Genomic DNA, 10,000 nt, shown 5'->3' with positions numbered 1-10,000 from the left:
ACATATTATATTCAGTATTTGGAGATGCAAAGATGAGGGAAAGAAAATGAAAAACAGGAAGATACATCGGTACTAAGAATATTTTGGGGGATGAAGGAGAGAAGGTTAGCCAGTAAGATGCAGTAGGAAAGAAAGAAAAATGTGTTGAATCATAGCAGGAGGAAGAAATGGAAGAGAAAAGAAGAGAGCACACGTAATCATGATTCGTCGGGGAGGAGGAATAGATGAAAAGAAGGGAAAAAGAGAAGAAAAACACGATACGATTTGTCGGGGATGAGGAAGGGAAGGAGGAGCAGAAAAAAGGAAAGCATGTTGAGGAGATAAAAATAGAGTACTTTAGCATTCGTCGATGGAAGAAGAAAAGAAAAACACGAGGATAGAAGAATAAAACCATGCACGATTTAATGGGGAACAAGAAAGGAGGAGAGAGAAATGATGTGAGAAACAGCGAGGAAAACACGTCGATATGCGCTTCATCACGGAAAAGAGAGGAATATTAATGGTTCAGTGTGCTAAAAACAAACACAGGTGGGGCGGGCCAGTAGCGGCTTCCCCACACCAGTCCAGAAGTTCCCAGATCGATCCGGGCTGAGTCAGGGAGAGGCTTGAAACGTGATGCTTTATTCAGAGACCATCAGTACTTGGAAGGACACCCGATGCGCCGCTGACTGACACCTCTCTTGTTTCTGTGTGTGTGTGTGTGTGTGTGTGTGTGTGTGTGTGTGTGTGTGTGTGTGTGTGTGTGTGTGTGTTGTGGAAGCTACTTGTAAGAAAACTAAGGCTGGAACGTAGAAGAAACAGAAACAAAACAAACAGCATTAAACTTGTTGCTTCTTACGGGGCTATTTATCACGCCAACGAGTATTATTTATTATCTGAGGTACATACAGTGAGTGAAACAGGATACTATGATTCAGGTAGGACAGTATAGAGAAGGAGAAAGAGGAGGAGGATCAAAAGATGTACGTTTTGTATGTCCACAGATGCAGAATCAAGCAAGCGTCCGTGCAGTGCAGTCATTCATAGACACAAATATAATATAATCACAGCAACGCAGGCAGGGACTTTCCTCACACACACCCAAGCGGAAACCTTTAGTATTATCAGGATCATTAATTACTGGGAGATTTGCGTGTGTGTGTGTGTGTGTGTGTGTGTGTGTGTGTGTGTGTGTGTGTGTGTGTGTGTGTGTGTGTGTGTGTGTGTGTGTGTGTGTGTGTGTGTGTGTGTGTGTGTGTGTGTGTGTGTGTCACACACACACACACACACACACACACACACACACACACACACACACACACACACACACACACACACACACACACACACACACACACACACACACACACACACACACACACAACCATCATGGCCTCATCTTGTCTCTTACTGCTACTCCACTGCCTTGCCTTGCTTCGCCTCGCCACGCCTCGCCTTCCACTCTCCAATCTCTCCACAGTCAGTCTTTGGCCTCAGATCCCTTAATGCCAGCGAGAATTCCCTGTGAAGTGTCCTTGCTTCTCCCCAACCGGCAATCGCTACAAAGGTACCGGAGCCACGATGTCACACCACTGTGGCACTCCTAACGCGAGCCTCTCACAAGTGCAATGGTCAGTCCACTCACTCAAATCAGTCGACTGCTTGTCCCACACTTGCTGCTGCCGCGGGAATACAGGTGTGTGGGTACAGGAGACCTTTGCTTCATCGAATTAAGTTTAGAGTCTCCGTTGTCCATGAATTCAGAGATACGGAAGTTAATGTGGCTCTGCACCACCGCGGGGCGTATGGGACTTTTTTTTTTTAAGGGGGGAAGGCGGGAACGGGTGCTTCTCTTTCCCCGCTCCCCCTCCCTCCCTCCCTCTCCTCCGTGGCCAGGCAGTACCCTCACCGGGGTAAGCTCTCTGCCATCTGGCTGGAAATGGCACAAAATGAAAGAACTATATCTACGTGGAGCTACCCCTCTCTCTTCCCCCGCCACTGCCGCCCCTCTCTCCCCCATTGCACTAACTCGCCGGCAGGGACTCCTTTATGCCCGGTGAGGAAGCACCTCTTTGGCCCAAATTAGGTAAAACTCGCCCAGTTCCATACAAATGAGATTTTACTGAAATGTACTTTCCACTTTTTTCCAGTCATTAATGTTGCTCCCTTATTGTATGTACGTGTCTGACACAGCGGCGCAGTGGCGGCGGCGGTAGTGGTGGTAGTCCCACGTTGCTCTTTGCCGTCGCTGCTCCTAAAAAGAGTCCCTAGGAGGCCGGGAAACCTGGACAGCACGTGACAGTTATTAGGAAAGTTGTGGCTTTGTCCTGCTCAAGTCTCGTCTGCCGCCACACTCCACTTGACCAGGAGGAGGAGTAGGGGGCAGGAAGAGGAGGGGGAGGAATGGAGAGGCCATACAGGTGACCGTGAGAGGCACATCCCAAAGCGTCACCGGCGTGTGGCCTTTGTGAGGATAACGCGACGCCGTCAAGCTGAGCAGTGGTGAGTTACGTCCATAATGCGTCACATATGGCCTTTGTAGCGGTAATGGGAGTCTGAGAGCCACGAGCCGAGTGACGTCTAACTCTCCATAGCCCTTCCTTAACCCCAGACAGTGGTGGTGCTCGCGCGGCGCCCTCATTACCTCCATCGCCGCGGCCTGGTAGCTGTCTCCTCACGTGAACGGCATCGTAAGTCTTGAGCTACTTATGATTCAAACGTGTTGGCACGGCGCGGCTGCTAACTTTGGAGCCTCACGCCGCTCATGGTAAGGCGGCATGATGGGGTCACGTTACCATTAATGGCCCCCCATCCCTCCCTTCCCCACCATCCACTCTCCTTTCTACCCCTCCTTCTACTCCCCCTCCTAGTCCTCTTCTCTCCACACCACAGTCTTCCCTACCCTTCCAACCCTCCCCTGCTCTTAACCCTTCATTCTCCTTACGTCACTTCTCTTCATTCTCTTCTGTTTCCTATCACCCAATTCAGTCCTTTTTTTCCTCTTTTCTACATTTTTTATCTTTCCTTAACTTCTTTATTTCCACTAACTTCTTTTCAAATTTCGTATCTTTAATCCTCCCTCTTTCCTTTTCCTTCCCCCAACAATTCTCTTTTCTTTTTCCCTTCAACTCCTCCTCCTCCTCCTCCTCCTGCTAACTTTTCTCACCCAGTTTTCTTCTCTTCCCATCCTCAATTCTCTCCTCATTTCCTCACATCTACGTACTATCTTTCTCTGACATTTATCTCTAATTCCTTCTTTCTTTTCTCTTTCAAACTTATTCTACACTCTCTCGCCCCTCTTCTGACCCATTCTCTCTTCTTCCCTCTCTTCTCCCTTCCCTTTCTTCTCCCTTTTCTCTCCCTTTCATCACTTACTTTGTCCCCCTTCACACCCTGTCATTAATACTGACTAACTTACTAAACGCACTCAGAAGCACAAGGTAAAGAATGGGTTTTTTTTTTCAGACTAGATGTGTTTCCGTTGCTTTTACACTGCACCTCCCCAAATGTTACCCTCTCTTGGCTCGGACTCAGAAACGTTTTATTCTCTCACCATGATTATTACATTCCAAGGTCACAGAAATGCTTAACCGGGTTCTTTCGAGTTGATAATATAAAATTCTTGTTAATCTGTCACGAAAGCCCACAAACACATCAGGACTTTAAAACTAGTGTAGCTACGATTGGAAGCTTTTGAAAGAAGTGATGCAGCGCAAAGGTGTTTTTAGGATACGATACATAATGGTGTTCCGTAGGGTGCAGTTCTCCGCCTCCTCTCGCCTTCCAATCCACCCCGTCCACATTTACTTCATTCCGGCACTCAGCAAAGTTTTACACCATGAATGTTCACTTTTATAACCTTGATTCGAGCTGGTTCCTTTGTGCATAAAAGTTGAACAAATGCTAGGGAGGAATAAGGGAAGTAGGGAGGGTGTGAGGGACGGTGGCAGAGTGAGAAAAAGGTGTTAAAGTAAGTAATAATGGAAGGAAGAGTGAGAGGAGCAGGCAAAGTGACTGGCTCTACCAGAGTGAGGGAGAAGAGAGAGGGAGAGAGAGAGAGAGAGAGAGAGAGAGAGAGAGAGAGAGAGAGAGAGAGAGAGAGAGAGAGAGAGAGAGAGAGAGAGAGAGAGAGAGAGAGAGAGAGAGAGAGAGAGAGAGGATTAAATTTTGTGGACCCAAGTTCGCATCCCACATCCACGGCAGCTTCCTTCAGAATTAATCATCCATCTGCCTCGTGAAGCGCAGCGCGATGGCTGGAGGTGTAGGTGCTGCCAGATCACTCCCCACAGCAAACCAATGTATAAAAAGTAATTAAAAGCCCTTATACGAGTTCTAAAGGCTGTTTCTATAGTAACGGAGACGTAAACAAATTTTCAGCCAGAGTAGGATCAGATCGCGCTGCGTCTGCTAGAGGCTGTGAGAGTGACTGAGATAAGACGAGTTTGGGAAATTATCACCAATGTTACGTTTCCAGAAAACACTATTGGGATTTTTTGTATAATCTATGGTTTCGGGGAAGAATCGAGACAAATAAACTTCTCCTTCAAACACCTCAACAATATTAAAAAAAGCTCACGCTGAAATTACACATGATTCTAAGCGATCCAGTTCTAGTGACATTTAAAAGATAAGCACTCTCGAGAATTTCTTTGTCTTTGGAAAATGATCGTGATGAGAGAGCACAGGTTGTTAATATACAAAATACGTCCCATTGTACAATAGTGGTCAAAACAACTGTGTATGTGTGTTCAGTTAGTTCTGGTTCGCTCACTTCAAACACACACACACACGACCCGCTTTAGTCAATCTTACAAAACTTTCTTCGAACTTTGAGGTGTCGAGTGTTTTCGTCCGTCAAACATTTCTGCCATCATTGCTTCAGTACAGCTTTAGAGGAGGTAATATTACCAACACGAACACTGCGTTCCATGGCTTCATGTAACAGGAAAATGAGAGAGGATACACAGAACGAAACACATCACACACCTCACTCACAGACACACACACACACACACAGACACTCTCTCTCACTCACTCTCTCTCTCTCTCTCTCTCTCTCTCTCTCTCTCTCTCTCTCTCTCTCTCTCTCTCTCTCTCTCTCAACACCACTTAGATAAACAACCACCTGAATTTAAGATAAAATACATGCACTTGTTTCCACTGCGGCCGTCACTTCATTACTAAACAATATGTATAGTGTTCATCGGACGTGCTTTCAATAAACCTTCATCCTCGCATTACTCAGCGCGATCAAAGGCAGAGCAGCCCCGCGTGTAATAAGCTAAGTAGTTGGCCAGGCTCGGAGCCTCCTAACTAGTTGGATAATGGAGTTGTTGCCTCGTTATCGATGTTGTCCAAGGCTTTTTAACAATGATAATACGTATGGAGTTCCTATCTCGACTAGTGATAATGGAAGTCAATGGTTTCCTCGAGGGTGTTTTCATGATTTCAATGATAATTTAAGAAGATTTCTGCATTATGAGTAGGAAAATGAGTCTTGAAAACGCGACTAGTGATATCTGTGGTTTTTCGAGAGTAAAGCGTTTAGGAATACAGGCTCAATCAAAAGTAATCTTACGTATTCACTTCTCGTGCGTTTAATATTTTGTTCTTTAATCGAAAAGTTTTGGAATCTTTGCCAAGTTTCATAAGAAGAATCTGAGCAGTTCAAAATACTGCAGACTGAGGGAACGTGTTAAGTTTTACGTTAAGACTGTGGGAAGTTTTAAATGTTTAACAACTCTACCTTCCCGATTAATCCCGATTGATGCAGTAGGTATTGAAGCCTGGATAGGTTAGGTTAGATTAAGTTAGATTAGGTTAGGTACACTATTCCATTTGTCACCAAGCCAACCGAGCATTACTGTTTGACATTCAATTTGATTATTCAGTTTCACTTTACGTGATTACTTTCTATAAATTAACGCTGCTCGTAAAAGAACACTAGATTTGCTGACACAGCTCGTTGTCAAACACTTGATACTTTATTCTTTAACACTTTGACTGTTATGACATACTTTCAACTGTATATATTGAACTGCTTCGTATGAATTTAGATTACAGTAAAAAGATATACTCACAGCAAAGGAGGTAGTGGAATACTTATTAGGCATTTCGTTATATGTAGCTTTATTTTTGTTTAACAAAATTATCTTCCGTCACTTAAATAAAGTAATATCATTAGCAGTCAAAGAGTTAACGCACAGTTGGCACGGATAGGTGGACGCATCCCTGCGCCAGGTGACAGACAAGCACGCAGCCTCGCAAAGCCCGTGTGGCGATGCACTGAACCCCGATTCGCGCCTGTGTGAATGTCCATTGTTCTTTTTGTACAGACCCGGCTGGAATATGGAGCTCTGAAATAATCGTAGAGTGTGTTGCATGTTATGGTGTTGAGCGCGCGAGCTGTCACGGCCCGCCTCACACATTCATGAACTGAGAGTACCATGACTAACTCAACAGCCCTTCCCCTTCCCCTGTGACCCTTGCTCTCCAGCCACCCTGCCATCACTTTTCTTACCATGACTACCCTTCCTCTGCCTACCTCGTCCTTCTGCCACCTTGCCGTCACTTCGCTTATCACTACTTCATACCCGACCCATCCTGACAATCCTCCCCTCCTCCATCCCCTGCCACCTTGCCGTCACCCTGCTTATTTTGCCGTTCAATCATCTATCCATCATTTTGTTTACCCTGTCCTCCTGCTATCTCACCGTAACACTACCGCTCCGTCACTCGGTTACCCTGCCTACTCTGTACCCATGCCATCTTACCTAACCCTGTCATTGACAAACTAAAATTTGCAGGTAAAAAAAAAAAGGGATTATTCTGATACACTAAAAAGATGTAAGAAAAAAAAGAAAAAAAGAAGGAAAGATGAATAAGTGGAAGTCAGATAGTTGTTGTTGTTGTTGTTGTTGTTGTTGTTGTTGTTGGTTTTGGTGGTGGAAAAAGTACTGGTGGTGGTAATGGACACAAAATATTAAGAAAACAAAGAAAGAGAAATAGAGAGATGAAAAGTCAGGTAAATGTATTTGTTATCAATGGCGATTGATAGTACAGATAGTGGTGGTGGTAGAGGTGGCCTGAGCGAGGGGAGCTGTGGCGCCTTGAGATTACACGTCTCCCAGATTATATTTTTCACCCTCGCAAAGTGACGATCGATAGAAGACGCGGGGCGATCGATTGCATGAAAGGTGTATGAAGGTTGCACGAGGATCAGGAGTATTCTAGGCACGACGTCTGCATCTTTGATTGTAGAGTACTCAATTATTCCGGGTTCGTTCTTGCTTTCAGGTCTTTTTAAAGGATATATTGCGGTTTTAAAGGAGATGGAGTATTTTATCGAAGGGAAGACTCGGAGAAGTTTGTAATTTTGATAGTTTGCTCACTTGATTGAGGTGTGTGTGTGTGTGTGTGTGTGTGTGTGTGTGTGTGTGTGTGTGTGTGTGTGTGTGTGTGTGTGTGTGTGTGTGTGTGTGTAATAATAATAATAATATAATAATATGTGCGTGTGCGTGTGTGTGTGTGTGTGTGTGTGTGTGTGTGTGTGTGTGTGTGTGTGTGTGTGTGTGTGTGTGTACGTGTGTGTGTGTATACATGTGTGTGTATACGTGTGTGTGTGTGTGTGTGTGTGTGTGTGTGTGTGTGTGTGTGTGTGTGTGTGTGTGTGTGTGTGTGTGTGTGTGTGTGTGTGTGTGTGTGTGTGTGTGTGTGCACCATTACTTTCCCCAGCTTGCAAACACGCACACAAACACGCACGCACACATGAACCCCTAGTGAATTAACGCGGTGCATTCTTGTGGTCACATTATGCCGTTGTTTGGAAGGTTAGAAGGTAACATTTTACGAGGAGCAACCAAGGAGCGTGTCACAATCTTTATTTCCGCAGTGTTTCACAGACTATCACTACTTCATCAGGTTTAAATTTGTTGGTTAATGCAGAACACACACACACACACACACACACACACACACACACACACACACACACACACACACACACACACACACACACCCTTCCGAGCGTATTATTATGAAGTGATTAGTTAAGAAAGAATAAACAGTAATTACACAGTATTTCTCTCTAGTGGTTTATTATGAAAAGAGTTTGCTAGTTGGGAATGAAAATACACGAACGCATTGTGTAGTGAAGGAGGAATTAAGTGACATGTATGATAATGAAGATTTTAAGCGGTCAGAATATCGCACTTTTTTTCATCGTGTATAATCGTGAAAAATCTTGCTAGTTAAGCCACAAGAAACACTTCCACCCTGATGTGTAATAATGGAAAAGTTTGCTGGTTAAGACGCATTTCCACGCACGCGCTTCCTTCCCTCTGTGTGATTATGAAAAACTGTACGAGGAAAGTAAGTATTCGTGCAAAAGTTTCACAGGAGAATATTTCAGGTACAAGGAGGTCCATCTAGATTACTTCACCACATAATGCCGTGAATTTGTCAGGAAAAGCCTTGTGTGGCCTTGGAATTTCATCACTGCGGTGTCCCGTCACTTTGAGTTATAGCGCAAGATTCCACGGTTCTTAGGAGCTATAAATTGTTCTTTTTTTCTTATCTATTTATCACCCGTTGATCCTCCTTCTGGCATTATTTTTGCATTGTTGCTTGGTTAAGTGAGGCAAGGATAAGAGATTATATAACACTAGGAAGTCAGTCAACCCAAGAACAACAAAGATGAGACGATGGGGTACTAATGCAAATTTCCACACACTGTTGTCGCTCACTCAGAGGCGCACTCGCTGATACATTCTAAAGAAGAGCTTCCAAACTGAAGGACGTTGTAGAGCTTACCCCTCTTTATTTTCTTATGTAACACGTGTGTCCTTACACCTGAAGAAATTATAATGCTATCAGTCCTCTGCGGTTTATTTTCATTGATTCAGCTTTGTGTTTCGTAGATGCATTAATAGACTGATATTTTGACACGTCATTGGTAAAAGTCACACTGGTATCGCTGAGTGACTTGTCTCGCTACATCGACCCACAGACCGACTAATGCGTGTGCTGGTGGAGCGGAAGGGAAAAAGAGGGTCTGTTAGAAGTAAAAAGGGAGCGTTATGTAAGGCTGTTATGTAAGGATATTATGTGTGCCAGAAACAAGAAGTGGATTTTGCGTAGGTCAGTTAGAGGCATAAAGTGAAGGTTACGTAGGTCACAAGGAAAATAGGAACGTTATATAGGTCAGTCAAAAGCAAAAAGGGAACGTTATGTAAGGACAATTAAAAGGAAAAAAAATATTATGTAGATAAGTTTTAACAAAAGACATTATGTACGTCATTTAAAAGGAAAAGAGAAAGTTATGCAGAAAGGAAACATTATTTAAGACAGAGGCAAAGAGAAGCTGGTACACATACAAAATGAGGCAAGTTTCTACAGGTGTTCTCTGCCATAGATTTCATTCTTTGCAACATTCTCAATCCCTACATCACCCGTGGGAAATCAGAAATACAGTCCTTCCTTCCCTCCAACATTTCCAAACATGCCCAACACTAAAAAAACAAGTACCATTTGATTAGTCTAGATTTCAAGATCGTCAAGTCTACGTGTGTATTCTCAACCATTCCAGCGTCTTATCTCGACTGAAGTTATCGACGTTTTCAAGTGTTTTCATAATGGTAGTTTATTAAGGCTTCTATATCATCACTGGGAAAACAGTCATTAGAACCTCACCAATCATAACTGTGGGTCTCGAAAATAGTCCTTCGGAGAGAATAAGGAGTTTCAAAATGCTGTCGCTTATCTTGCTATCGTGTTAGTTTACGAGTGTGTTTAGAGATTTTAATTACTCTCTCTCTCTCTCTCTCTCTCTCTCTCTCTCTCTCTCTCTCTGCATTGCATGTTATCCTCCCCACTCATGACGAATACAGTCAATATTAATGTTTATATTAACAAGAAGTTATTAAACCAAGTGTCAGAATGTAGATTTCTGGGCATAATGATAGATCAAAAGCTAAAATGGAGATCACAAATTATTGAGCTTATTGTTAAAACTAATAAACTA

At 43.7% G+C, this 10,000-nt stretch overlaps 1 protein-coding gene across 1 annotated transcript in view; it reads right to left on the bottom strand.

Moving 5' to 3' along the window:
• Window positions 1-10,000, bottom strand: part of LOC123518006 (roundabout homolog 2-like) — a 125,172-nt gene that overhangs the window by 112,914 nt on the left and 2,258 nt on the right. The gene's annotated exons all lie outside the window — the stretch shown is intronic.

Source organism: Portunus trituberculatus, chromosome 43, assembly GCF_017591435.1.
Source record: "Portunus trituberculatus isolate SZX2019 chromosome 43, ASM1759143v1, whole genome shotgun sequence".
In the NCBI taxonomy this organism is placed as follows: Eukaryota; Metazoa; Arthropoda; class Malacostraca; order Decapoda; family Portunidae; genus Portunus; species Portunus trituberculatus.
Note: the sequence above shows the minus strand (reverse complement) of the source record. Positions and strands in the feature narration are given on the sequence as shown.